The sequence below is a fragment of the Neodiprion fabricii genome, chromosome 4, assembly GCF_021155785.1.
Source record: "Neodiprion fabricii isolate iyNeoFabr1 chromosome 4, iyNeoFabr1.1, whole genome shotgun sequence".
Lineage (NCBI taxonomy): Eukaryota > Metazoa > Arthropoda > Insecta > Hymenoptera > Diprionidae > Neodiprion > Neodiprion fabricii.
Genome location: NC_060242.1, coordinates 41,649,116 through 41,676,644, shown reverse-complemented (window position 1 = coordinate 41,676,644; position 27,529 = coordinate 41,649,116). Strand labels below are relative to the sequence as shown.

Here is a 27,529-nt window from a genome sequence, read left to right as displayed (position 1 = left end):
GCGAGCTTCATTCAATCAACCTGTATTTTCATAATTAATTGGTTATTGTGCTAAGCCTGGTGGCGTAAACTGATTATTCAAACCACGCTCCAGCGTTACGTTCCGGTGTCAGTCGATGTCGTCAATTCGACGAACGCATGCGGGTTGCACACGGTGAATCGGGATACAAAAATGGAAGAGATGGCCAACTAGGACGTATAACGTGGGAAACAATACGATGAGAAATTTCTGTTTCCAACATGAAAGGTGTCCCGGGTCGATTTCTAAGATTTTATTTCTTTCGTAACATGTTATAGTAGACTAAAAACTAAGCACACGTACTTTCTTTCATCTGCCATCAAGCGCGTTAAGGGGGCGATACCACCCTACAAAGTAAGGCATGGCACAGCGCGATTTGGGGGTTTCACCCAAAAAAACACAATATTTTTTAACCAATCCAATTGGAAAAGTTTTCTCATAACGAGAAACGAAAAATGTAATTTTCTTACTTAAAAAGGGAAAGAAAATGGCCAAATCACCCCTTGACATGTCTTACTTTGGAGAGTAGTTTCACCTCTTCAAAGTGTTCAATGGCAGATTAAAAAAAATACTTCTCGCTCAGTTTTTAGTCTACTATAACATATTACAGAAGAAACTAAATCGGAGAGATCCACCTCGGATCCCTTCCTTGTAAGTTGAGTAAATTTTCCCATGGGTGTGACAATTGTTGCTTTTAGATATCTCATTGTCCATAAATGCAAATAAAGTTCCTTGTGTTCCGTCTTGACTGGTGGAGTACTTGCTGAAACGAGTGAAGGGTACAAAATATGAGAAACGCGACTGCGGAAACCCTGCGTTGTCAATGTTCATCGTGAATGTGGAAGACGTGCAGAGTTTTGGAAATGGACACTCCGAAGACTGTTACACCATCGGTGTGAGGGCACCTTTACCGTGCCGCCAAAACCCGTAACCAAGAAAGCAGTTCACTCAATTTCACCCGGTACAACGAGATCAATGATTTCACGTCGTGCATACAGCTTGGTAACTTCGTGAATCGTGAAAATAATTCGGATCAACGCAGCACTGAAAGTCGTATACCAGAAGGGGATGCGGACGAGGTTATGAAGTTTCAGCAATTCGGCAACATAAAAGCACAATGAAGCTGCAATGCCTTTCGCCGAGTTTTCTCCCGGAAAGTTGGGAGTATAAGGTATAATAAATTATTGAACTGCCTGCCCCCGGGAAGCCGCTTCTCGTTGGTTGTCGGCGCTACACGTATTAGCAAATCAATGTATCGATTTATTCCTATTTTTCCCCCGGCGGGTTCGCACAGTTGTAGTTATACGGTGCGCCGATTCAAACGAGTCGACGTGAAACGAACGGTGGCTACGTAGGATTTGGGTTGACTGTCGTACAAACCACAACGTTTGAGTCAAGCCCCTTATTTCCTCGTTTAGCCTGTCACGTAACATTTTCACGTTATATCGCGCTGATATTATCATTACATCATCATTAAGTTAGAATTCATTGTCTGTATTCTATCAGCATTCATTCTTCTTACTGTGTGCAGTATTTAAAGGGTTTCACCCAGTCAGGATTTTTAAAAAATCCGTTTCTTTTTTTCTTTCGATTTCATTTTTGTAATGTACATACATTCAATGTTCACAGAAAATTTCATATCGATCCGAAAAATATTCTTGAAGGTAGACGCCCATTTATAATATAAAGGCGACCCGGGGCATTTGAAAGTGCTTTTGAAACTTTGAACGCGGTTTTCCAAAGACTATGTTTTGAAAATCGGTGAGCAGGATTTTTCGGAAATGGCCGAATTGATCAGTTTCAAATTTTTACACGAGCTTTATGAATATGTTTTCCAGTACTTCATCAAAGGTTGTTTCTCGACGATAAATATTGTCATTTTATAAACAAATTAGGACGAAAATTTTTATGGAAAATGAATATTTTTTTTTTTTTTTTTGAGAAACCGCCGTTTTGTTAAAATTAATATTTTGCTTATTCATTTGATCGAACACCAGATAATACCTTATATTAATTAAATCTTTTTTGCGTTTTCATTTCGGATGATTTGGTCTAGAGACATCCTACAAATAAAAAATGTCAGAACGAAGTTCAATGTTACCCCAAGATGTATATAAATTTTGATATTAATAAATTGAAATGTCTCTTCATGAAAAATCCTTATAGAATCGCGTTTTTCGACCTCCTGACTATCTATAACCTCTTAATAGTTATGGGTGAAATTCTAGGATCATTCTTCTTGCAGTTCAGCAGCGCACTATACCCAATGCATATAATATTATAAGAAGTAGCTAATAGACGTAGTTATATTTTCGCCAATGAAGATCAAGAGCCGTGTGAAACAGCGAAGTTTATTTCCGTTTAAGAATTTTCGAGTCAAGCTTTACATCTTCTTTATGTACCGCCCGCTTGTTTTCACGCAACTGCGTCTTCGATCGCAAATGATGAATGAAGTGAAATGATCCCTAGCAGCCTTGAACGGTCATTTATTACCACTGATATGATAAACGCAGTTAGCAAGACATTAATTACAAATTTACAAATACTGGTTTTTTTCAACGACGCGATCTATATTTCCCCCCGCATAACTATTTCAGAGGTCAACTCGACGCCGCGATGTAATCTCCGTCGTTATGTTGTTATTAATTATCGTAACATCATTATCTTCACGACGTAATTACGTTCGGTATAATTTCATTCGCAAACATGTTGTACGTATAATACGGTACGGGGTGGCCGTAAACGTGTGTGGCAATGGCGCCGACCTCATGCAAGCTCCATGCTAGGCATCACTCATTGTTATAGCTGCATGGAGATTGTCCTCCGTCGCTCAAATTCTGAACACACCGCCGCGTGTCGAACCGACGAAACCGATATTAGGTACCCAACAGTTGCAGGGCCCTGCAAGTATACACGTGCAACAACAGCAATGTAATTCTGTTCGGATCAGGAATGGATTCGATCATCACGTCAGTGTCGAATCCCCCGTGAACCGAAAGATCAATAAATAATAGAGTCGAGTTTGGTTGAGGCGAGTCGAACCCAAGCCGCAAGTAAAGATGGGAATCAACGGCTAAGATTTTATTATCGGGATATTTTTTCACCTTTCAAGGCGAAGAAGCTCCAGCAATAATACGAGCAGCAGGTGGTGTGTGCAATGTTACAGGTACCTACGGCGACATCTGCAATCCGAGTAAAATAAGTCAAAACAATGTTACCTAGAGACAGCCAAGTGTCGAATAACCGCTTATGAGAGCGACTAGAGTCATGGATGACGGATTTTCAGAGGTTGGCCTCCCGGGTTATTGTAGATGTTGTCTACGAGTTATGGATCAATTCTACTCTCAGCGTAATATGATAATCATGTCGCAAATGTCATGATATTGAACATCAATTAACTCTGGATCCTGTGGTACAACGGTGAAGACTGTTATCCACAACCATTCGTCAACTCCGAAGCACGTAGGCAGCTCGTCAAACATCTCCACCTGCCATTACAAGTTTTAGTCGCATTGCGTCACAATTAGTAAGCATCGTCAATTTCTTGAGTCAAGTACTATAAATCTACGAACGCGTTAACTGTAATCAAATTATCATAATTTGGAGAATCCTGTGTTTCTAGCGTCCAACCTCGTTCGAGTACTTAGCGTCACTGTTAAACAGAGTTACCTATTTATTTGTTTTTCGTCGAATTCAAATATCAACTTTATTGAAACAAACTTAATCACGGAATTTACACTTTCCAAGCTGATCGGCGTGTTTCAAAGTGTATAGATGAATGAATGATTGTAAGCTCATCTTCGTATTACTATACCTGTGTCGAATTGATTAACATCATCAGTATGGTCGAATAAATCAAATATACACAATGTTTTCTTCCTTTTTATCTAACCGATACCAAAATATAAACCTATACATCCGAATTTTAATTAAAATAATTCCCCTTTCTCTTCTTCCTTCAACTTCGCTTTAGGTAAATAATAATACCGTTACGGAAAGCAACGCTGAGATTGGGGCTTCGAATTCGATTTTTCCAACCAATTAGCCGCATGTCGAAATAGCGTATAATACGTATCTTGTTTGTACGTATATTGTGTATATGTACATACACGTGTTTCGTATTTTCCGGTGCCCACACACTTGCCGTAGAGACGAGGGAAAAAATCACGATGTTATGTCAAATCATCCAAGCACACGCTTCGAGATGTGCTCACAAATCATGTATCTCGGGTTTCTTGGGTTTTCGATGTTCCGAGAAGAGGTTTAAGAAGATGAACGAATAAAACGGGCCCTTGTCGATCTCGGAAAAAATGGGAGAACGCGTCCCCTGAGATCCTCCGAGTCTGTGAGAATCGATCATCGCGAAGCTGTAGATTTGATAAGAGAGATAAACCGAGAAATTTACTCAATTATTATTCGGAGTAGATTGGAAACTCTACTTGGACTACAGCTATACATCCACGAAATTCAATTTATGTTTTGTTACGAAGCGTTAGATCCGCCGGGAACGCTTGAAATGCACTGTCGTTGATATCACGCAACTGTTCCTTAATGTCAAACACAATCTATTAAGGGACCATGCTACAAAAATAGCTGATTATCGCAATTTTTTTTTTTATATTCGCAACGGTTAAAACACGCTGATTAATCTGTTTTTTGTTTTATGTCAAATCAAAGCACTCGTGAAGAACACAAAATAAATTTTTAAACGTTTGTATTTATTTTTTTTTTAACATTTTTCTGTAACGGTTTTCTCGAAAGGTGGTTTTTCAAAACGGTGCACACTCTCAAACGAAGAGTTTTCAATTTATGCGTCTCAAATTTGAACACAATATTCCTCACGCCATTCTTTATAGTGCTAAGAGTTTTCCTTTTTTTCTTTTTTTGGAGATCTTCATATTTTTTTTAACGACAAACTGTGTAAAAAATTTGCTACATTCGATACTCTTTGTTCAAACAGCCGCCACTTTGTCAATTTTAGTTAGAAAAAAACTCTATAGCAAGATAGCGGCTTTCATAATGATTAATAATCTCTTTGCCAATTTTGCTTGAGATAAAATGTACAGCCACAATTGTTTACACCGTGAGAGCTCTTTTTTCAAAGTCATTTTAAACCTTGTAAAATAAATGTTAAGAAAATATAAGTAAAAGTTTAAAAATTCATTTTCTATTCTTCGTCAATGGTTTGATTTGATGTAAAAAAAAATCAGACTGATCAGCGTATTTCAATCATCCAAAAAGAAACGCGAAAGTCACTTAATTTTCGACCCGTTATACTAGCATGGTCCCTTAAGTTTCTCCACGTGAACTCTGCCCTCTCAATCTTCCTTTCTTTTATTCAGATAAGGTGACTGCAAATACTTGCGTTATTTGGAACCATAATAACTCGAAGGTGCAATCTTTTGTGGTCGTGACCTCGTCGGTACATTTCGCATGCAGGTGAGGCGATAAGGTAATCCTAAGTGCTTCTGGAAAGCCAATGTCGGGCCCTTCGCTGTGAGGGTGTTTCAAATATTTAGGGACTCTAAGTCGTGTGATAGGTAACCTGAACATTCGTGAATTCTAGGCATACCGTCTCTCTGTCTCCCTGTGATGTATTATTTATCGCGCTGAGCAGCCATCCCCTCACGAAATCGATGCGACATACGAACATTCGCAGATATCTATAGGTTCGGGTGGATAACCGAGCACGTCATTCATTTTCCTTGATGCTCACTAATCTCGAATTTGCACAAATACTCTCGAATCGCGCACTTCATCTTTCTTGCCAATTCGAAATGCCAGTGGCGAGATACTTCATTGGTCAGATAATGACTGCGCCGTTTTGCAACAATTTGATGGTAAATAATTTTTCTTGTGTTCAAGTACACTCCAAATATAAAAACAAAAAAAAAAAAAAAAATCTTACGGTATCCGATCCTGTTTTACATCTTATCTCACGAAGAACGGAAATTTTTTTGTTTTCACGTACGATTTGTATGCTGGGTAAACATGTAGCAATAATTAGGTGTGACACTGATTGAACTTGCAACAACTAATGAGACGGTAATCAATACAATGCAGAGATGTCCAGCGCCATGAGGACATGTTGTATTTGCATTCACGTCCATGACCAGATCCTTCACTCAAATCTCTGAACCAGATGAGAATGCATTTTGTACTCCGAGTAAACTGTTACTATAAATGCAAATCGTTTCGTGAAAAACAATTTCTAATTTGTTGTAGCCGCGCTGGGGGACGACGATGAAAGAAGAATTAAAATTTTTCCGAAGCAAAAACGTACCGTAATGCAGCAGGGATTCACGGTTATTGATGCAACGATGCCAAGTCCCAAACCTACCGTTGAAAATTTTCACTGACAGACACTCGTATAGCGCAGAACGTCGAAGTTCCAGCACCGGGGAAGCCATTTGCGAAAAATACCATCAGCTGGTAAAAGCGAAATCTACTCGCCATGTCCTCTACATGAATGATCCTTAAAAGTTGAAAACGGAAAAAAAGTATAAAAAGAAATGGGTTGGCAGGAGAGCATGAAAGCGTAAAAACACTCGATGCATTTACTTCGCGCCTCACTTGGTTATATCGAAGTTGCATTGCCTGTGGCTACAGCAACGACGCGATGCATGCGGCGAAAGCATTTCAACCATCGATTGTCGTGGTCTTCGAGTGCAAATTGCTTTTTGCTCTTGACGAGTAATAGTGATTGCAGAGTAAAAGGTATTGCGCACCCTCCATGTATCGCATATCGACAAGTCTAATACGCTACGAACTTGCTTCCAATCAGGTCTTCCCAAGAACGCGGTTCGCTAAACTAAACTAATTATTACAAATTAAATTTTGAACAATTGAGTGGGCCGTGATACACTTCCAGGAAAAAAAAAATGACACATTTTTTAATTCATTTTCCACATGCCATTTTTAAAACTCCTCCATTTTCCACCGTTTTTTTTTTTTTTTAAATTCATTTTTACGTACCACTTTTGAAATTCCACTCTTTGTCAGCCTATCTTCGCCTAAGCTCTCGCAACAAAGCGGACGAAATTAGATGAGCATTCTTTTTCATTTCGACGTCACTCCCGTACCAAGTTACTTCGGAGTAAAAAAAAATTACTCGCGAATCCGCCAGCTCACTCAGTCACGCCATCCTGCATTCAGAGTCAGTGATGTTAGTTAATAAACGAGGAAAAGGCGTCAGTGTCAATTTTCAACATGCGCGATCAGTTACACGCTATGCATATGGATGAGGAACGTACACGTGGAGTTGACGTAACGGGGATGGTGGCGTTTTCGATTTGCTGGAAATTTTCGCGAAGCGTGCAGTCGCACATCAAACAGCGAGTTTTGATACACGCAGACAGCGGCCTAGATGTCCAATCTTCTCAAAATATAATATTCAGTGCTGTTCGAGTCGCGTATACGTGAAGGTACGAGAAGGCGACTCTTGATCGGCGAAAGCTGAACCGTTCATCCCTTTAATAAAGGTTGACTGAACTCCCAATCTCGAGGATTCCTGTAAACTTGACAAGATGTGGAGTAACGAATAGACCCGTCACGGATCCGTGATTCGAAAACGAAGAAACTGCCTTAGCGTTTTATCAGCGGTAGAACTGAATTTTTTTTTTTTTTTATGCATAAGTCGCGATCTCGACAGTTTTAATGCGAGTGTAGAATGAAAATACGAGGATCTACGACGAACAATGGCGGAAAAGAATGAGCTCCGGAAATGAACAGGTGTTGTGACGGAAATCACGGTTAAATTGAGTTGAATAAAAGCAGAAGGAAACTCTCCCGCGGGATGAGCGGCACCTAGACAAAGAACCTTGAGGACTGCTGGGGACAGCGAAAACCGCTGAAAATTTTCAAGGTCAATGTAGGAGATCCGCGAATCAGAACGTACCCATCACCAGCAGTTGGCAAGAATTGGGAATATCGTAATGGTCAGAGACGAGATGAGCTAGCCCTGGTGGTCACACCTCGGTAGAAACGCACGACGGTCACACTGAGTGAAATTCACCCCAGACGTGACATTTGCTTCAAAATTGAGTTCTAAAAATCAAAAGAAAAAAAAATTTACGTATTGTTTAAGGATCGGAAAAAAGCTCCGTGAGTTTTCTTGACCAAAATTGCTTGTTTAAATATTGTAAAACGTCGGCAAAGTTGAAGGAAGTGCCAAAAATGACGAAAAATAAGGTCTTCATTCCGCATGAAGAATGGCACCGCAAAGCCCATTTCCACGACTAAGGGTCTTTACGAGGAGTTTGAAAAATGTTTGGGGTGAAATTCACCCCAAGTGACCTATTACGGTTTATGAACAGAGCGGTGGTTCACTATATGAAAGATGGATGGTGCGGGGGAGAACTTCATGGTTAACTGGGTTACGACGACATAACATTTGGGGTGATCAAGCATCAATCGTCGATACACTTTTGCCAGAAAAAACAATTTCGAAAACGGACCCACACCGTGATGGAGGACCAACGACGCTATTTTCCTGCCGCTCTCTGACACTTCCATTTACTTGAAATCGTTCGTTATCTAAAGTGCCTACATGATATTTGTCAAGACATATTTTCGTGGGTGTTTTTTAGGGTTCCATACCTTGAAAGGAAAAAATGGAGCCCTTGTAGGATCACTTCCTTGTCGATCTGTCCGTCTGCCAAGACCCTTTTCTTCAGGAACACGTAGACGTATCAAGTTGAAATTAATATCAAACACGAACAATAACGTCTACGATCCCTAGGAGGTGTTAAAGATTCAAGCTTTGAAATGAACGCAATCAAACATACCGCCATTCATGTCACATATTTTGATACTACCAAACTCACTCGCCAAAACCTGTAGGGTACTTCCCGGTGACCAAGAATCATAAAATTTGGAGAGAAGCAAGGTCTCACAGTACAAGTGAAGAAAAAATTCCGATAATAGTTAACTTGTAGTTATGTGTAACATATAGAAAAAAAAACCAAGTTTGTACGGAATCGTCAAGGCGCGAGTTCTACTCGTAGTTGTCCGGTTTTTTTTTCTTCGTGTCCAATGTGTTTAAGGTCAGGGATGTCGGGATAGATCATCAATCCCATAGGTCATTAATTTGGGAAAATATCATCGGGGTGAGACTGGAAACGAGAAAATGGATAAAACCGCTCGAGCTTTACTGAGTGGTTAGTAAAGTGACAGAGACAGGCGTATCGATACGGAAGAAGAACGGTCCTCGTCTATACACATGGTTAGGTTATCCCACGTCTTTTTCCTTTCCTGCTTCTTCATCTTCTTCTCATTACGCCACGTCCCTTTATCCCAGCTCAATCCTTTCAGTCTGATGCATCGGTTATGGGCTACACAGGGAGAGGTTCGTTCTTCCGCAGAATTAAATCTAACTAGATACGACGTAGCCAAAAGTTAACGATCGCTTTAGAGACGGTTCAACTGCCCGTGAGGATCGGCATCCTAAAGGACGGAAAACGCATCCGGTATTCGGCAGACATTCGACGAACGTTAGAAGGAAGACGTTCAAGGAAAGATCGATCAACGTAACGACAGTCGAAACACCATCGTCCTTGTCTCCGGCTACCACCACGGTATCCATTCGGTCCTGTGCTTCAGGATATGGACGTCGAAAATAAATCGACCTCACGTGCACCAGCCGTCGCAAGATTGTTCTTCCAGCCCCTCGACTTTCGCGACGCGGAATTTCCCGAGAGTATTCGACGGTTTGAACAAATACTCGTTACGGTGACATCACTTTTCGCTTTCAATACGACGTCTTTGAGTGCCGTTGGTGGTACACGCGAAACTGTCGTCCCGACACCTCTACACGAAATTAGTTCAACTTTACGAGGTTAAACGTCGAGCTTTACGACGCGTTTCATTGCCTCGCGTCTGGAGGGCCGAATGGTAGAATTTAATTACCATGTTGGCACTCGTTTTCGCTACTTTATTGTTTTGCCGAAAGCGGGAGCATTGGATATAAAGTCAGGTTAGATTGGCTTCCAAACTCGATTTTGATAGATTGCATCTATTATTCTCTTCGAAAAAATATTGAGACTCATTCGGTTTCACCGGTACGAGTTAGCCGCTGAACAAAGTATGTTTTTTTCTGGATGGAATATGATTTTACAATCGCTACTCACTTCTCGCGTACCCCGGCGAGTGAGTCGCTACGTTTTTGCGTAACAAAAGCCGGGGGATTGGATCAGCTGGCATTGTATTGGATTTGACGAGACGCTCGCTTCAGCTGACAAAGCTGAAGAATACACACAGATCCCGAATCTGAAATCATGCATAAGAAATTGAAAAAAGAAAAAAAGAACACCAGAGCTTTAGAACGGGCACTCCACAAATATTAGTGCACGCATATTTCGGCAAAATGTTCACTTACACGTCTTCCCGGGAAACGAGAATGTCTGTACCGCGCAAAGGCGAGGAACGAGGATAAAAAAGTCAATTCCCTCCCAAAGAAATGGCTTCTGCCTCGGTGTGCAGAAGCGCCGAGCTCTACTCAGCCCAAGTCAATATTATCACGGTATAATATGTCCTGATGACGATATTATATTTGACTCGTCCCGTGGTAATAAGCCGCACCGAGGGGCTCCGTATAACGCGGTATACTTTTAGCCGAGTAAAACGGACCTGGAGGAAAAAGATTGCGAGCTAGATGAGCCGGCATCAGAGAAGCACGCCCCGCAGCTGCCGTGCCGGACTCGCGGCTAACTATATTGGATCAGAAAGAAGACAATAGGATTACTGACAAGGCGCTTCCTACTCAGAGGGACCCAATCATAGACTTAAGGGCCACGCCGCTGCAGCACAGAGCTGCTGGGCAGAGGATCAAGCTTTTAAATTCTGTGTAGCATAGATCTTGACCTCAAATTTTTACGCGGAAAATTCTTGGAAATGTAGATCCACTTACGAAAAAAAAAATTTTCTTCTAGTTACACACCAATCTCAGTGGGACAATGATAACGGAAAAAGAAACAACTGAACTAAGTAAGATTTTAAACTATGATTGGTGGAGACTTTAATTATCCATTGCTTCATATAACATCTATCTCAACATTTAGAAATATGGGGGCTCTTCGATAAACATCGTCATTTATACATACCAGAAAAGAGAAGAATGCTGAATAGTAAAAATATTACATCAGTGAGGTTGACTATGTCGAATGCAAGGAGCAAGCGTGTTTGACAGAATACTAACCTTATGTACAAAAGCCAGAGCTTAAAATTGACATGAAGTTTAATATAAAAGTTCTGTCATAACCATTTAGAAGTGCGAGGTGTGTTTTCCCTCTTATGTTCCTTCTTTTCTACCTCTCCATTCGTTGACTAAGATTTGTAAATTAATGCGAACAAGGATTAAAATTTTTTGATTTGATAATAATTTTATGCTCTGTGCCTGAGTTTGGCACAACATCAACGACCGTTTCGAAGCTCGATCGATTTGGAAAACTCAAGAAAAACCATCCACCCTCACTTCCAACTTTGTCCTGCAATCTCAGATTGCTCCGGAGGTGGAAATAACCACGCGATGGCATCACGAGGACGGATTCATTTCTTCTTCCACAGACCGTACAGATATTCATTTCACAGAAGCAATCGATTCGCCAGTAAATTAAAACTTAATTCCTTCACCCGCGATAACATTCGCAAATTAAACTTTTCATCGTAATTTCTCTCTAAGGAAAGACAATTAGAATTTGTACCTACCTATCAAAAATTAGCATTCATTCAAAGAATGATAGTAATCTTTTGTGGAGACTGGTTTGCGCAAGAAATATTATGACAGATACATCCGGAGAGGAAAACGGGATTGCACTCGGCTTTGATTCAATTAACAGTGATCTTAGCCGTTGAAATTCATTTCCTTTGCCGAAATCGGTGAAGACTTGAAGGACTTGAAATATATTCTCATCAATGTAAGGGCGTAGTAGCTTGTCGAAGATCCGTGAAGCGTCGGTTTCCTGCAGCTGTGCAAAAGCTGTCAGACAGAAAAACGCTCACCCCACCAACGCGGCACTCGCAGCTCAACTGGAAGCTCCAGACGTTAAACAGTGCAAGTATGCCGACTGCCGTCCAATTAACGCTGTCTTCAGCGACTGAAGTTTGGCACTCGACGAGCTAAAACTTTTGCAATTTCCACATGAGCATAAGGCGCGGAGGATGTCTTGTGTCTAGCCATGCGTATTCATAAGAGGTTCCAACTCAACGCCCGCACGCACGTACCTGTAAATACCGGTCGTTATCTAATCTGACGAGAATCAATTAGTTCAAATTTACCCAAAGTTTAACTCCACGCATCAGTGAACACCGCAATGAACACAACGTGGTTCCTAATCCACCTCGCGATTCGCCAGCTTGTTTACCTGCCTCGACATGCGTTGTTACTGGACTCGGATTTCTGCTCCGCGAAAAGCACACGCGAGCGCTGACTCTCACCCATACATTCGGTTTCTCGCGGCTTCATTGAACACATACCCGGTCCATGCAACTCAAAATTGAAAGAAGCTGATTCCAGGCTCTGCTCAATGAAAACATATAATGCGGTGTACCGGAAACTCGGGAACATTGTTCCTGCAGCGAGCGGCTGTGACGTTCGTAAAGTGATTCTCAAAATTCAGATGAGGAAACAGAGGCTTATAATTAAAAATTGCATATTTTTTAATCATTCGTAAAGTACACAGTATAGGGTTGTGTATGGAATAGCATATCGGGTAAATGGCCTCCACGGCTCGCTGGCACATACGCACTTTTCTGTTGAAATTTTCCATGAACTTTTCGCACGAATGTGGCTGAATTTCATTGATACAGCGCTCAATTGTCTTCTTCAGGGCGTCAGTGGTCGTGGGCTTGTCGGCATAAGCCTTAAACCTTAAAAAACCTCAAAGATAAAAGTCCAACGGTGTTAAATCATGTGATCTTGGCGGCCAATTCTGATCATCAAAACGGAAAATCGAAGGTGTAGGAAAATTTCGACAAAGACGTGTATGCCAGCAAAGCCGTAGAGATCATTTACCCGATACGCTATTCCATTCATAACCTTGACATACCCTATGCTCTATGAATAAATAAAAAATTTACAATTTTTCAATTATAAACCTGTGTTTTCTATCAAAACTACTTCTTGCATGAATTTTGCGACTCCCTTTACATGCCCGCCAAAAGGAAACGACACCAGGCCACCAGCCTACACCTGACAATAGTCGAGAAGCGTGGGTGAAGTTTGGTCATACAGCTGCGATTCACACGCCCATAACTCTAATCCGATGCAACTGTACGATAGTTAAAAAAAAAAAAGGAAAAAAAAACGTTACTATCGAAATCATCATTCGAAGAAGAATATTGAGTTCTTCGTTACATATCTGTTACACAATAATTTGCAGGTTCAAGGTGAGAATAAGGTGACAAGTTTCTATGAGCATTATACTTGATATGTCAGATAGTGCGCAAAGACGTTAATCCGCTTAATTCGATTCAATTCTCAGCTCACGCCGCATACGCTGGTCGTTGGTTATTCGTCGAGCCGAGATTTAACCGCTTATTAAGATAAATCGCCGCCGAGTGTCACCGAGGGATGAAGAGGTGGAGAGGTGGAGAGGGGCGAGGGTTGGCTCGAAAGGGGGCAGTTCCCCCATCGGTTGACCCAAGTTTCAGAGAGCTTTCGACTCCTCGGCAGCTTCGCACACGCGCAGGGACTAGACAGACATTTGAGGCATACGTCCCACCATTTCTTCGTCCACGGCCGACATCAAACGAGCTATTAGGGACTGCAGACCTCGGACAATTACGACGAAGACGAACCTTAGCCAATGACACAGCCGAGGGGGAAGACGAGCCAAAGGAGTCGAGGTTTAAGATAATAATCTGGAGTATCCAGTAAATAAGCAGTAATACTGATGACAGAAGTTACTCGGAAATTTTTTTTCAACCTTCTTGAATTCGCGGCCATTTTACAGGTGGAAAAACATCTGTCAACCCTTTAGGTCCGTAATAGAACTACGTCAGTTATTTGAAAAACGACGTATTTAATTTTCAATGGTAAACATAGAAGCTAAGAAGAGAAATAGGCTCCAATTAGAAAATGATTTGATTATTCAAGTCTCAAAAATGCAGTGTAAGACATACAACCCTTGCTTTTCACTTTCACCCGGCTTGCGACCTACAGGTTGATAAACACTGTGCTACTGTATTCACCGGCAGCTCACTTTCCCATTCTCTCACTATCTCCCCTTTTCACCTACTGTCACTCCCTGTTGCCATATTCTCCGTCACACTGTCAGCCAGGGCGAGAAGTTAATTCCGCTTAATTAACGGTGGTCCAATTGCGCCATCAGCAAATCTGCGTTCGGCGCTCGAATTGATTCCAAACCAAAGTTGCTTACGAATCCAGGGAGGTCGCTTTGCGTTTGATGCACGGCTATCGGTCAACACGCGCTTGAACAGATGTCGAATCCATTCTCTGCGTTGAGCTTGAGATTTCACTTCCTATTGCTCTTTCTCAAGCGTATTCATGAATTTATGCCATAACGTGTAAACTATTATCACAAGGCATCGTAAGAGCACGGAGCGTCTGAAACTGGAAAACAACTCCAAGGATACTGCAAGGCACTTTGTACTTACTGCTGTTTATACAGCCCATTCCGTTCCGATCGCGTTGTGTTTATGAAACTAGCAGTGGAGGTGTCACAGACACACATGCAAGCGCACAAATACACCCAGCTGCCTACATGCGCTGAATCCAATTCCTCCGGCTAACGAAGTTTTAAAAGTTTCTCGTCCCCCGGCTGATACCAAAGATGCATGGCGCCTCGCTGAGCCAACAAGCGAGAGAATTTAATCCGAAGACGTTTGGGATTACTAACGCGGCATAATAACAACCTTTACCACTTTACGTTCTCAACTCTCATTTTCTTTTAACTCATTTGCGACTATCTTTTGCATCTCAGATGCGTTTCCTCGTCGAATTACTGATCTGATTTTCTCATCCAAAGTCCAGCACGAAAGCTCGGCTTTCATTCATTTCGTCCGTACCTGTAAGAAGTTTCCATATCATCTTAACGCTAGTCGGTTCGAGGTCTGTCATTCGCGGACGTTGTTGCCTCAAAAACTTCCTGATTGAAGAATAATCAATTTCACAATCTCAAACATGGCTTGGTTTACATACCCAACGCTTTGTTTGCAGAACCATATCCCAGATACGCATTTTTTCCTCTTACTCTCGGGCAAATTCGTTACACCGATCAAACAATTCTGAGATAATCCGACAATAAATTTATGAATAAAATACAAAGAACGAGGAAATCTGAAGAGGAAATATTCTATGCTTGTAAATCCTCGTAGGTGTTTGAACAGAGAAGTAATTTTTCTCCAACATTTTTCATTCGAATTCAATAAATGGGGTGCCATACGTCAAGTGAAATTTTTTTAAATGAAAATAACACAGTCTTTACCACATATATATGAACGTCGAATTTGGACCGTCGGATATGTACCAGTTTCCCCAAACAAATGACCTTTCCATTACGTCTGGCAAATCGATGCAACACGGTGTGAAAAGTTTTCCCACGAGAAATCGTGGTTCAATCGACACTTCAAAGCTCGTGAATCTACGAACTCTAATTTACATCTCGTTTCCGAAAATACCAGGAGAGGAGATACGAGAATTTAAATCTGTAAAAGATGCATTCCCTCCCTTTATCCGGAGTAAATTGAAAAATCAGGGGCAGTTAGAATTCGGGTGACGCGTATCTGGAGGCAACGGAGTGACGAGGGGCCCGAAGCCTTTGTAACGCTCCTCGAAACGCGAAATGGCTCTGAAGCAGCATCGACTGTATTTTTTTCCGAGCAACGAATCGATAACACCGGTATCGTCAGACTGCGCGTTTGAAAATTTCCGCCGAGCAAAAGATGCTGGAAATTCGGTTTTGGCGAAAAGACGAATGCGAAGGAGTGAGATAAAAAATGGGACGAGAATGGGAAAGGAAAGCGAGGCAAGGGAACGGAAATAAAAAGCTACAACGAGTAGGCCGATACGAACATATTTTTTCTCCTTCACAGGCGTTTCCTCCCTCCCGAGTTTCCGTTCCACCACCTATGGATACGGCTCGACTCGCCTCCCGGGTAAATTATGGCTCCGTGTATTCGCCTCGTGTGTTCCTGCACGATACGTGCCCTCATAGCGTGACAAAACAGCAGTCAATGGCTCGGAAGCAACGCGTCCGTTCCGTTCCGGCATCACGCGATCTTCAAGTCTTCAGCTTTAGGATCAAACGCGACGACTACACGAGACGAACATTTCAGTTGGGAGTTGATGATACGTACCTGGTAAATTGTCTCGTGCACTAGCGGACAAATGTAGGAACTGAATATTTCTTCCTTGATTACACAAAGCCGAGAAGATAAAGAGGCTTTGGGCGGAGGCTAATCCGACCTGATAAATCACCTGGCAAATAGCTACTGCACGAGCTAACCCGAGATAAGTAGTATTTAATAGCCCCATATCTTAGGACAACAGACGCAAGGGATGGATTCTGATTGCTAAGAAAGCCGAATTCTTTCGCAGATAAAACTTGTAGTTAGACTCTTTGAATCTCCGGTGTAACCAAATAATGGATAAGGTTGCTAACCTTTTTTTTTTTTTTATCGAATAATAGCGCTTCGTTTGTAACAAGTAGAATCTGGGGGTTATATTTTGCATTACTTATTACCGCAGTTTTTATGAGGCGAAAAAATCTTGAAGGTTTCATAATATTGAATCCGAGAACGAAGTGCGTCGTAGGAAGTGACAAAGATCGTTTTGGTAATGCGAGAACAGATATGGAGCAGATTACACTTACAGCTTCTACGGTTAAAATCGATCAATGAAATGAAAGATGAAAAACCGATCAGAATTCAAACGGATTTAACTGGGCTAATCGGTGAAGCAATGTCTATCTTTCGGCTGCCCATGCCGATAGAAAATGAATGAAAACGAGTGGCTTTCAATAAACTATACCAATTTTTATCGGACTGAATGAGATGTAATCAGAATGTTATAATTTTTTTTCTACAAGAAACGATAGAATCCGATAAAAATTGATCAATACAACGGGTCGGTTCCGATAGAAATTCAATGGGAAATATCGTGGATAGAAATCCTATTAAAATCGACAGAAAATATCAATCGGTTTTAATTATTTCTCTGAATCATGGGCGGTATTCGAGGATTAAAACGGCTGGATAATTGATGTTGGGATTAGAGAAATGCTTGTGAATATCCTGGTCGGTAAGTAAGCCTTCCAAGCGGATTTCATTCCGTCACCGGAAATCTTTAAATGCCGTGTTTACGTATAGTTTCCAACTGGTGATCGAAAGCCTTCGGCAAGCTCGTCAATCCCCGCAGCTTTGAAGGGAGCTTACAAATCAAAACCCGGCTTTGTGTTTACAATATATAGCATAATATAACAGGCGTAATGGCAGCTGTACAGCCTGTTAAACACCGCCAGTTTCTCAGACCCCGAACGGCGCATTTTGGATCCAAAGGACCCTTTGTACCTTCAAATTGAAATGTAATTGCCGTATCGACCCCTGCCTAGAAGCCCAGTAAGATCCCAATGCGAGGCTACGTGACTCGAATCAGCCTTCTACTTGTCCCACTTATTCCCGGGAGCCGCCCTAGAGAATTAAAATGCGAATATGATTGGCCGAAACTAGGACGAGAAAGGATATTCCGCGCCAGGATGTTCGAGGAAAAACGTTCCTTCGTGACGGAGCCGAGCCACACATCTTGAATCCCTGATCTCTTTTTTATCGCCCAACGAATCAGCGAATTTTTGAAAAATATTTCACTCATTCCGTGCCGGTTCATCCGCGATATCGTCGATTCCCTTCAGACGGTATAATTGCGACTCGAATGAACCTCCGTTCAATCCAGCTGGCACGAGCTCGTGACATCTGCCGTTGGCAAACAAGAGGACTTGTCACACAATGGCAGCTCTGCTGAATCCCCTGCAAGCCAGAGGTGTCGAGGGTGTATCAAAGATGTATATGATGCCGGAGAAAAAATTGTCAGCACAAGGCACGGCGTGACGTGGTGGACGTTGAGAAGCAACAGAGAGGATCCGCGTAGACGAACGTGAGGCGAGGAAAGTACAGGAAATAGAATATTATATGTGAGATACGCGCAGAGGCTTGGAACTATTGCCAAGAGCAACATCGAGTCACTTCCGGGATAAGAGTTTTTCACGTTCTGGTTGCTGGAAATTTCAACTTTCTGTATGCCGATCGGTAAATTTGGACAGAGAGCACGTCGACGCCTCTTACGAAAAGTAGCACGCTCCAGATTTCATACGAAAACTAGCACGTTTCGATTTTCACCGCGAAAAATAACACGTTATCATACACATTGGTAAGAGTGTAGTATTGCTGAGTATAAAAATCCAAAAAGACTGATTTAGTTAACTTCAATCAGATGCGATAGTTGATACACTCTAGTAGAAGGATTACGCGTAGTTTAGGTTAGAACGACTTGATATAAATATAATAAGACCAATTGATATTTATATTGATAAAAGATTGGGAACAAATTTAAAACATCTGTAAAGAAGTTGAAAAAAAAGCATTCATTTTTCCAAGATCTGCATTGACAACGCAATTTCGGGGATATTTATAAGTTTGTTTTGACACGAACAAAACGCACTTCTGCATCCGCAAATCGACTTTCATTTCGACTACCGCACACCGCACAAATCTTCAGAAGATCCTTATTGCACTAATCGAAACGTGATAGTTTTCACGGCAATGACTGAAGCATACTAGTTTTCGCAAGAGGCGTCGATGTGACGATTGAAAGATGACGAGATGAGTTCGGGTACGAAGTCAAGAGAAAACGAGAAAAGGACAGTTTATTACCGTACTACGGTAAATATTTAAAAGACAAAAGAAGGAAGTGAAAATTTTAATACATCACCGGCTGGACGTAAGAAGTTATTTGGAGGAAGGCAGGCTGGAAAATAAGTGACGAACGGTAGTTGAGAAGCCAGGGGGATACCGACCGAGAAGAAACGAGATTAAAGATCAATTTGCTGGGAATCCACTTACGACTATTCCTGGTATACGCCGAGGGAACGACGAGCAGGCACGAAGCATTAATGCTTGAAAGTAGCGACCAGCGGCGAGTTTCCGTGCGAAGCTTCGTACAATGAGACCAAAAGTTTGCAGTCTCGCATCTGAGACTCGAGTTGGACTGCACGGAGCTTTTTTCTACAGTTTCGCAACCATCATGGACGAGTAAATTCATTTCAAACGTATACATACGTAAGAAGTTCTGCCGAGGGTAAAGCTCGAACTTTATCAGCACCCGAGGCGGCGGAGCTTTGTGTTTGTATGAAAAGGAGAAACGGAAATGAAAATATAGTTGTTACACGCTCGGTCGGTGCGTATTGCAAAAAAACTCTTCAAACTTTCGCTGGACAAAGAGCCGAGGATCCCACACAGTGATGTACTCCCGACACGAGGACTCGGCACTTGAAGTAAAATCCAAATCAAGGATTCCTAATTCATAGTTTTTACTAGATTTGTATCTTTGAATATTCTGTTTCGATACCAATCAATCCAGCTTCGATTTTCAAGTTTCAAAGACATTTTCCATGCAAAGCTTAAACAATTTTCAGGGAATGTTTTCTTTTTGTCATGTGAAATGAATTCGTTGATTCTTCTGAATACACATGAATTTTTAAAGAATTTTCTCATTATTTTGAAATTTCCGTTTTTGAAAATTTATGAAAGCTGTATTTACGAAACTATTCGTTCAACGCCCCGAAACACTTCCTGACTGTAATGTACGATGATTTTGCGAAAGCATGTCCAAAACTCGTCATTTCTCCTCCATTTTTCGAAATTCAAAATTTTCGAAAACGGAAATCTCAAAATGATGAGAAAATTCATTAAAAATTCATGTTTAATCCGAAAAATGAACAAATTCATATTACATGCAAAAGAAAAACATTCCGTAAAAATTTTTTAAACAATGCTGTGTTTAAATAATTTATTAATAACTTATGTGCATTATTACTATTCATATTTAATTTTCTTATCGTCTGTACCGTGGTTGATTTTTTTTCGATTTTCATCTCATCATATCGTATTCAATACCGTCGACGGAACTAATTTTTGGTTGAGACTGTACAGCGAATACATCCTTAAACAGTCCAAGCCCTCGGTAGTGTTTAGTTTAAGGAAGCACGGGATTATTTCAAATTACACCTGGCACTAGTCGCTAAAATGTAAATAGATGTAACTGATAATTTTGCAGTACGTTTCTTGGCCATTTATTTGCCGTCATTCCAGCCGCACGTCCTTGAAACGTTTAAAGATTTTGTCCCCGAATCATCGCTAAAGGAATATTAGCGACTAGTTGTGACCACTTAGCCGCCTGACTATAATCAAAAATCTTATAAATCAACTTGCACGCGAGAAAATCTGTCGTGCTAATTCGCTTTACGATTCTTACAAAATCCGATCAATACGTCGCGCATGATAAGTTACCTATAATAATACCCTTTTTCGCCAATCGGTAAGCCGAATAAACTTTCGCCGGTTTCAGAAGAACACGCGTCCAGAATGTATTCTACATGTGATTCTCTACGAATGACGATGCATTCGTGGAAGTTGTTGCAGTAAAAAGAAAAAAACGTACAATCACGACGGTCCGTCGATTCCTAGAATTATAATGCTCTGGATAAAATCTCAAATTCAGGACGAGTTCGCGACGTCGCGTTGCCTACGCTCATATGTATAGTGCATATTATATGTCATACCAATTTGAAATGTCGTGTTTACACGCATCTACTATTTTATTGTTTGCCTACATTTATTACGAACGATAATAAAAGCAGCATTTCACCTCGCAGTTCTGGAGTTGGAAAAAGATGCATGCAAGAAATATCAACAAGTGAATAGCTGCTAATACCTGGTTTAAAAGTGGGTTACAGATCGCCTGTATAAGATGGATGGAGAAAAAAACATACGAATAAAATTGAGTACATTTACCATTTGAGGTGCTGGGATATGGAGGCGGCAGAAAGTAGACGTATCTGGAAATGAAAATAAAAAGAGATTATTCGTTACTTCCACAGCGTAGCTTTTCACTTTGAAAGTTATTTCATGTTTCGGGGAGTTGAAAAAAACGAAATTCAGAATCGAATCACTTTTCATTACTCGAGGTACGAGTTCGGGGTAATAAAAGCGCGCGATGTTCAACTCCGTGTATAACCTCTCGCATTACTAGAATTAAAATCCGCCACACGGCAATACGGCATCAGTCATGAAAGGGTTCAAAGGTGTCACCTTTAAATTTTAAACGGGGTCCTGCGGCCGCGTAGAGCGGCTGGCGGTTACGGCTCGCCGGTTAAATTTCGTGAGAGAAAATAAAAAGGGTGGAACAAAAATGACTGAAGAAAATCTGAATGAAAAGATGAAAAACTAGTGGAACAAAACAAAGAAAAGGGAAAGGTGAACAGCGAACAACTGATTTATCGTTCGACACCAGCCCAGCAGTAAAGGGCTGTAGACGTATAATGGCCCCGTTGTTCAATCTTGCAGGGGTTACAGCGCCGCCTCGAGTGGTGCTCGCCTTGCAAGAATCGCTTAATTACTACGGAAAAAGTTGCGCTCGACAACATCCATAACCGTGGATTAAGGACTTTTCACTCTGGCGTTTCCCGAGGAAAAGCCCAAAAAGTCTCAATTACTTCGTAAGGGTGGCTCAGACTTTGCAAATGCCGCCGTAAGCGAGGAGAATGTGACCTCTCAAGTCTGGATTGCAAAGAACCAATCAAGCGTAATTTAGCAAAAGTTGAAACTATAGGTTCGGAAGGTCACCGATAAAATCAACAAATACACAGGTCTGCAACGAAAAAACTGCGCAGGTTTTTTTCTACTGTTTCTTGTAGATTTTCACTCGCTGAAACCCGGAAAAATACTCAAAAAGTTCCATCACGTCTGGTTTTTTTCTAACTCCAGTTCAGCTCGAAATATGGTATCCTATTCTTGATTCTAAAAGTCCTATGCAAAAGTAATTTCTTACTTTCATTTAATATGTATTATAGTGAGAATCAAGAATAAGCACAAACAGGGAAACAGAAAATGGAAAGCGGAAGCGTCTTCAGAGAAGTATCAAAGAGAAGAAGAAAAGGTTTCATGAGCAAAAAGAATCAACACGGAATGTTAAGTACATTTCATGAAGAAGCTGTTGGTGTAATTTTATAAGAAATACCGTTTCGTTCGTTGCGATGAAATAGTGGTTTTTTCGTTATTGTTATGCGTTTTTCATGCAAACATCTTGGATTTTGCAAAAATCCTGTACGCGATGGAGGGAAATGGAAGTTATTTTCGGCTTCAGCACACTCGAAAATATACTATTTCCCAAAAACCTACCATGCAGCTGAAATAAGATACTTTTTGCAGACCTGTGACATCAATGACGCGTTAAAGGTTATCATAGATGTGTGCTCACCCAAACTCAGTGTCCTTCCACCCTGCCATTTCCACAGGCTCGTTTACTGTACGAGTATGATCACTTGGGCGTGCACCCACACGTGGGGAACGTGACGTAGGATCAATATAGAGTAAAGAGCTGGAGAGGAGAACGTACTACAATCGAGAGCTTGCCCAGCTAGACAATTTGTTACTTCCTTATCACTCGTCGGAGAGCTTCACTCGGTTAAACAACACGTCAGTTCCATTCACGAGCCTTATATGCTCGCCAACTCGTCCGTAAGGGCGTAGAAAAAAATATACCAGACGAGCAGCGGACAATTCCTAGGAAGAAATCGGCCCATTGTTCACCTTATCTTTATATTTGCTCCGATTCTTTTCCTAATTACTTGCGACGTAGACTCCCGTTAACGTAAGAATAAAAGAGTCATAATCAGCGAATCGCCAGTCTCGTTATCTCGACTGATCAATGCCGTCTTTCTCGACACCTTCTGCTCATAATGTCATCCAACAACGGAGACACCTCATTGTCAGTTGAAGAACGGGGAACAGCTATCCTTATCGTTCTGCTCCTTACCGCGACTGCCTTCGGACTGGTGGTTTGACGCTGTTTTCAATCCATCAAATGATGTTTACGTTTAGCTCAGGGCCGAGCGTTTGGAGCTGCTGCAGACAGACAGCCTCTGGCCGATTGAACGAACAGGAGACAAGGGCAGACGATCGAAATCGTTCACCAACGGTGCTAGTGTGTATTCGGTAAACATGCTGCGATATATTATGGGTTTGGCTACACGTAGTTCCCTCAGATTCTCTCAATCTCTCCACATCGTGTGATGCTGAAGCTAGTCTTCGACGGCGAACCACCGTTTCACCAAAAGATTATGCACCGGATCACATTCTCGAAGTAATCGTTCAAATTAACGAAAATTTGACGTTTTCCAGACTTAACACTGATTCCAAAAGTTACGCCAAAAAATTATTGTCAGAAATTGCAGTCGGTGAATCAGTTGTTCGCTATTCGGCATCAGTGAAGTGCACATCGTTTCTGTACACCAGTGAGGTTATTAAAGCGATGGAAGTCAATTTCTCCAACCAGTTTGTGAATTCATTGAAGAACAAGTGACTAATTTTCTAATATGGTTTGTACAACTGTTCGCCAACAATAATACGGACGTTCGGTACAAGTGTATCTGCACGTGTCGTGAAGCTTATGATTAGACTATTGTCTTGGGTTCAGAGTTCTAACCAAACAAGAATTGAGTTTAAACTTTTGATCAATAGTGCACGAAAGACAAAACGATAGCCACAGCATGTCTTCAAAGGAATGTTACATTCCATTGCCCTTCGCCAAGGTTGTTGTTTGCCCCATATTAGAGAAAAAAAGAAACAAGCACAAAAATAAAAGGTCAAGGCTCGAATCACACAGACATTGCATGTACGGTGAAAGCCGAAGGTACTTATTAATGCGAGGCTGAAATATCTTTGAAGTCGTCAACGTTGCCTGTAATCATCGTTCCTGTCGAGGTAGAATAATTAAGCTTCCGAAACAAATTCGTTTCCTTTGGAGAACGGTTTGACATGGATAAAAATATGATTTGACGCATTGGGAATGTCACGTGAAACTACTTCGCCCGACCGACATTTGTGCGGATATGTTGTTGGGCTCTATCTCGTTCGGGATCTTGGAATCACTGGAAATCAATGAGCGTTATCTTGAATATTAGATTTACGACGCATCCTTACGGTCCTTTTCTTTCCATCTGCTCTCCGAGTAAAGGGCTCTCCGGACCATTTTGGATGACCCCGTATGACCCAGGTTGACCCAGGATCGTTTGGGACGTGATCAGACTAGGTACCATAAATTAGACAGGGTGACTGACCGACCCGACCTCAGACACACGACTACGTGCCCAACCGACAAAGGAAAATCCCTGTAGAAAGTCTGCTTTTCTCTACATTTTCTTCACTTTGCTCATCAACGAGTAGCGGTTCGAGTAATCTATTTCCCTTTCCTATATTTTTATTTATTATTTAAAGGGCTATCGACGTTGCAGGCAAAAGTTCAACAATTCATACCGCCCCCTTCGGCGTCGGTTGAAAACGTGCAGGAAAATCCAAAGGCGCGATATTGATCGGGGCGCGAATAGGTCGAGGCTGTACACATTCTTCGAGAAGAAGATAGTTCCCCAACGGTGAGCCAAAAATGATCCAATTCTTTTTCACAACAGGGTGAGAAATAGGCTTGTCTCTGGGCAAGCCGTTACAAATTGCTCGATAAGAGTTTTGCTAATGGAGGCGTTTGTCCGTAGCCCGCGAGTCGTACTGCGAAGAGGAGAAACGCCGAGAAACGATGAGTGCCATGAGGGTGTGACAGGCGTGACAGCCGGATATATTCGACTTCGCACGGTCGGATTTATAACGGTTTCAATTCACAGCCGACCCCTTGAAATATTTCCACTCTGCGAACGAAACTGCAGGTGGTCTTTCCGCCAAGATCCTGTTAACGACGCTCCTTATCGCTCCTTTTACTGAACCCCGATGCGTGGCTGGTCCAGGATGATCGCCAAACATGGAAACATGAGTCATTTACGTGACAAGTTCATGGACATTAAGTAATATCGTCGCCTGAAAGACGGTAAGATGGAGGTGAATTTCGGTTGATCACCCTGGATGTCAAAAGTTTTTTTCACCTGGATTTTAGTGGAGTGCTGGACATGATTAAAAGGTGAAAAATTCAACTAACAAGAATACCAATAATGGAAAATTGAAGTGTCGATGAAATTTTTTACAAACCGAAACCATTCGTCTTATCACAAACACTCTCCTATACAAATCCCAAAAATTCGAAAAGAAACTCAACACACGAAAGATAAGAAGATGAGCTCTGTACTAGTACAGAAGATTATTCCTGCCTTGCGAATTGCCCATACTCGATCAATACGATACTTCGAGCAATTGAGAAACCTTCCATTCCGTTCGGGTCAAAGATAAATTTCATTTAAGCGAAGGGATGCGCGAGCATGGACTTGCGGTTCGATGTAAGCCGATTTGAACTTTGACCGGTGTTTGGTGAAGTTGAACAAACAGACGACGTTATCATCAGCGATCGACAAAGTTTTAGGACTTACATATAGCGAGAATATTGCCGTTGCAGAGAAACCACGGTTTGAGGTGTATGCTTTTAAAGGAGGGGTACAGCTTGGACTGTCTAACATCATCCCTATTGTTAGGAGTTTTTTTTTAAGACAATGACAACATTTAGAGCAATTTGAGTTTAAGGGCTTCATTATTTATAATTTAAAAAAAAAAAAAAAACTTTCAAAAATAGGTATAGTTTTAGATCATCCAAGCTGTACCCCCGCCGCCCTAAGGTTGGAACATTACGTCACTGATTGTGAGCAGAAACAGCGCACAGCGGCGAACCGTCAAGCAGCAGGCTGGGCTGTGGTGGCGGTACGAGCGGAACCCGCAACCCGCAGAAGCACCTCGACGACTGAATACAAATGATGCTCTTAGCATCGTATTATAACAAACAGCCCAATCGCAGTCCGCGGACCTTCTTCTCTTCTCGACACTTCCAACTACTCATTCCTTCTTCAGCCTGATTTATTACATCATTTTTTGCATGTCCATGGATGTGTGTGATGATCGATAGATCGTCGCGTTGAGGCGATCGGGTGTAGATTGGAGCCACTACGATCCAACATTCAACGGTAAATTGAAGCGCGGGTCATCTTGCGGTGAATTGGGGACTAATTAAACAATGCGACAACCCAGACTTATATTTCACTATCCAGCAAAGTGAGTTGATGAAAAGTGAGCTAAATTTGCAGCGCCCGCATTTGTCCCGTAATGTTTATCAAAGTACGTAAATTTCTGTCACAGGTTTTTGAGAAGATTGCACGTTACATCAACAATCTCTCGGTCCTGACCGACTCGTCGACGAATAAAAAATAGCCCGAAGATGTGTGGTAAGCGCCACCTGTGGTGGACATCTATACTGGATCTACACCCTTTAATGGTGAACTTTCTGGTAATCAAACTGGGCGTAGCGCAGGGATCAGACAGCTCAGAATATTCTATGGCTGTTAACGATTCGTGTAATTCAGGATCAACCGCGCTCCCTTAACCCATTGCAAACCATCTGCAAATATGAACACGTACCCTGAGCAAACTGAGCTCGCTCAGGGATCTCTTGGATCTCGATTGGTAAGGAGATGAAATAAGGAGAGTACCATGAATTGAAGAATAACACCGGCAGTTACACATAACGTGGTAAGATAATCATGTTTACTTGCAAGCCGTCTAATTAGTCACACTGTGATGTTGAATTATAAATTCCTTGCACATTTGGTAACATACAACAGCTTTATAGCGAAACGATACATCATTCTGACCCAGTAGTAGGTGATGTTCCGTATGTTTCTGACTTTTTTCTACATTATGATTGTCACTTTTCGTTTCACTTTTTGCTAACTGACTGCTCGGGATTTTGACGGCAGCTGGTTCTGAAATAAGCCGGAAATGACCTAACGTACGTCACGCGCTGTCGCCTGATCGACTTTTCGTTCAACATTTCAACATATGCTTTACTGCCGTGCAGGTATTTCTGCAGTCCCTTGGCATCGAGACCAACATGCGAGGATAAAACGACGTGACTTAGAAGGCGAAATGCGATTGGCCTCGTTACAGGGAAAGTCCTCGAAATTCAGAGTAAAGTAGGATCAGCTCCTCGGGACATCAGCTCTAATACCTTTTTCGGTTTCGGTAAGGAGAATGAAAGAAAAGCGGAATGATATTATGTCAAACCGCAAAAATAATTCTCTTTCTTTCAGTATTTTTCGCTTCCCTTTTCTCTTATGTCCCCCTTTTTCAATACTCTCGCCTCGATGTGGTAGAGTTGCAAGTTTTTTCGTAGCTGCCACTTTATGTTCACGAGAATATGAGAATTGATGAAGACCCGCAACGGCGTACACGATAAATCTATACGACCCATCTGTTGCTCGAACGATCTTGGCAGAGCGGGCCGGCTTGGGCGGCGAGA

The 27,529-nt window shown here is 41.7% G+C and overlaps 1 protein-coding gene across 6 annotated transcripts in view; it reads right to left on the bottom strand.

Annotated features, from left to right (window-relative positions):
- LOC124181383 overlaps positions 1–27,529 on the bottom strand; it is a 106,790-nt gene that overhangs the window by 40,241 nt on the left and 39,020 nt on the right. For 4 of the 6 annotated variants that reach the window (XM_046567901.1, XM_046567902.1, XM_046567903.1 and 1 more), the window contains exon 3: positions 21,040–21,083. The gene's annotated coding sequence lies outside the window, so the exon portion shown is untranslated. Of the gene's footprint in view, positions 1–21,033; positions 21,084–22,504; positions 22,568–27,529 lie in introns of those variants that run through there. The other 2 variants (XM_046567906.1, XM_046567904.1) reach the window with 2 other exon arrangements.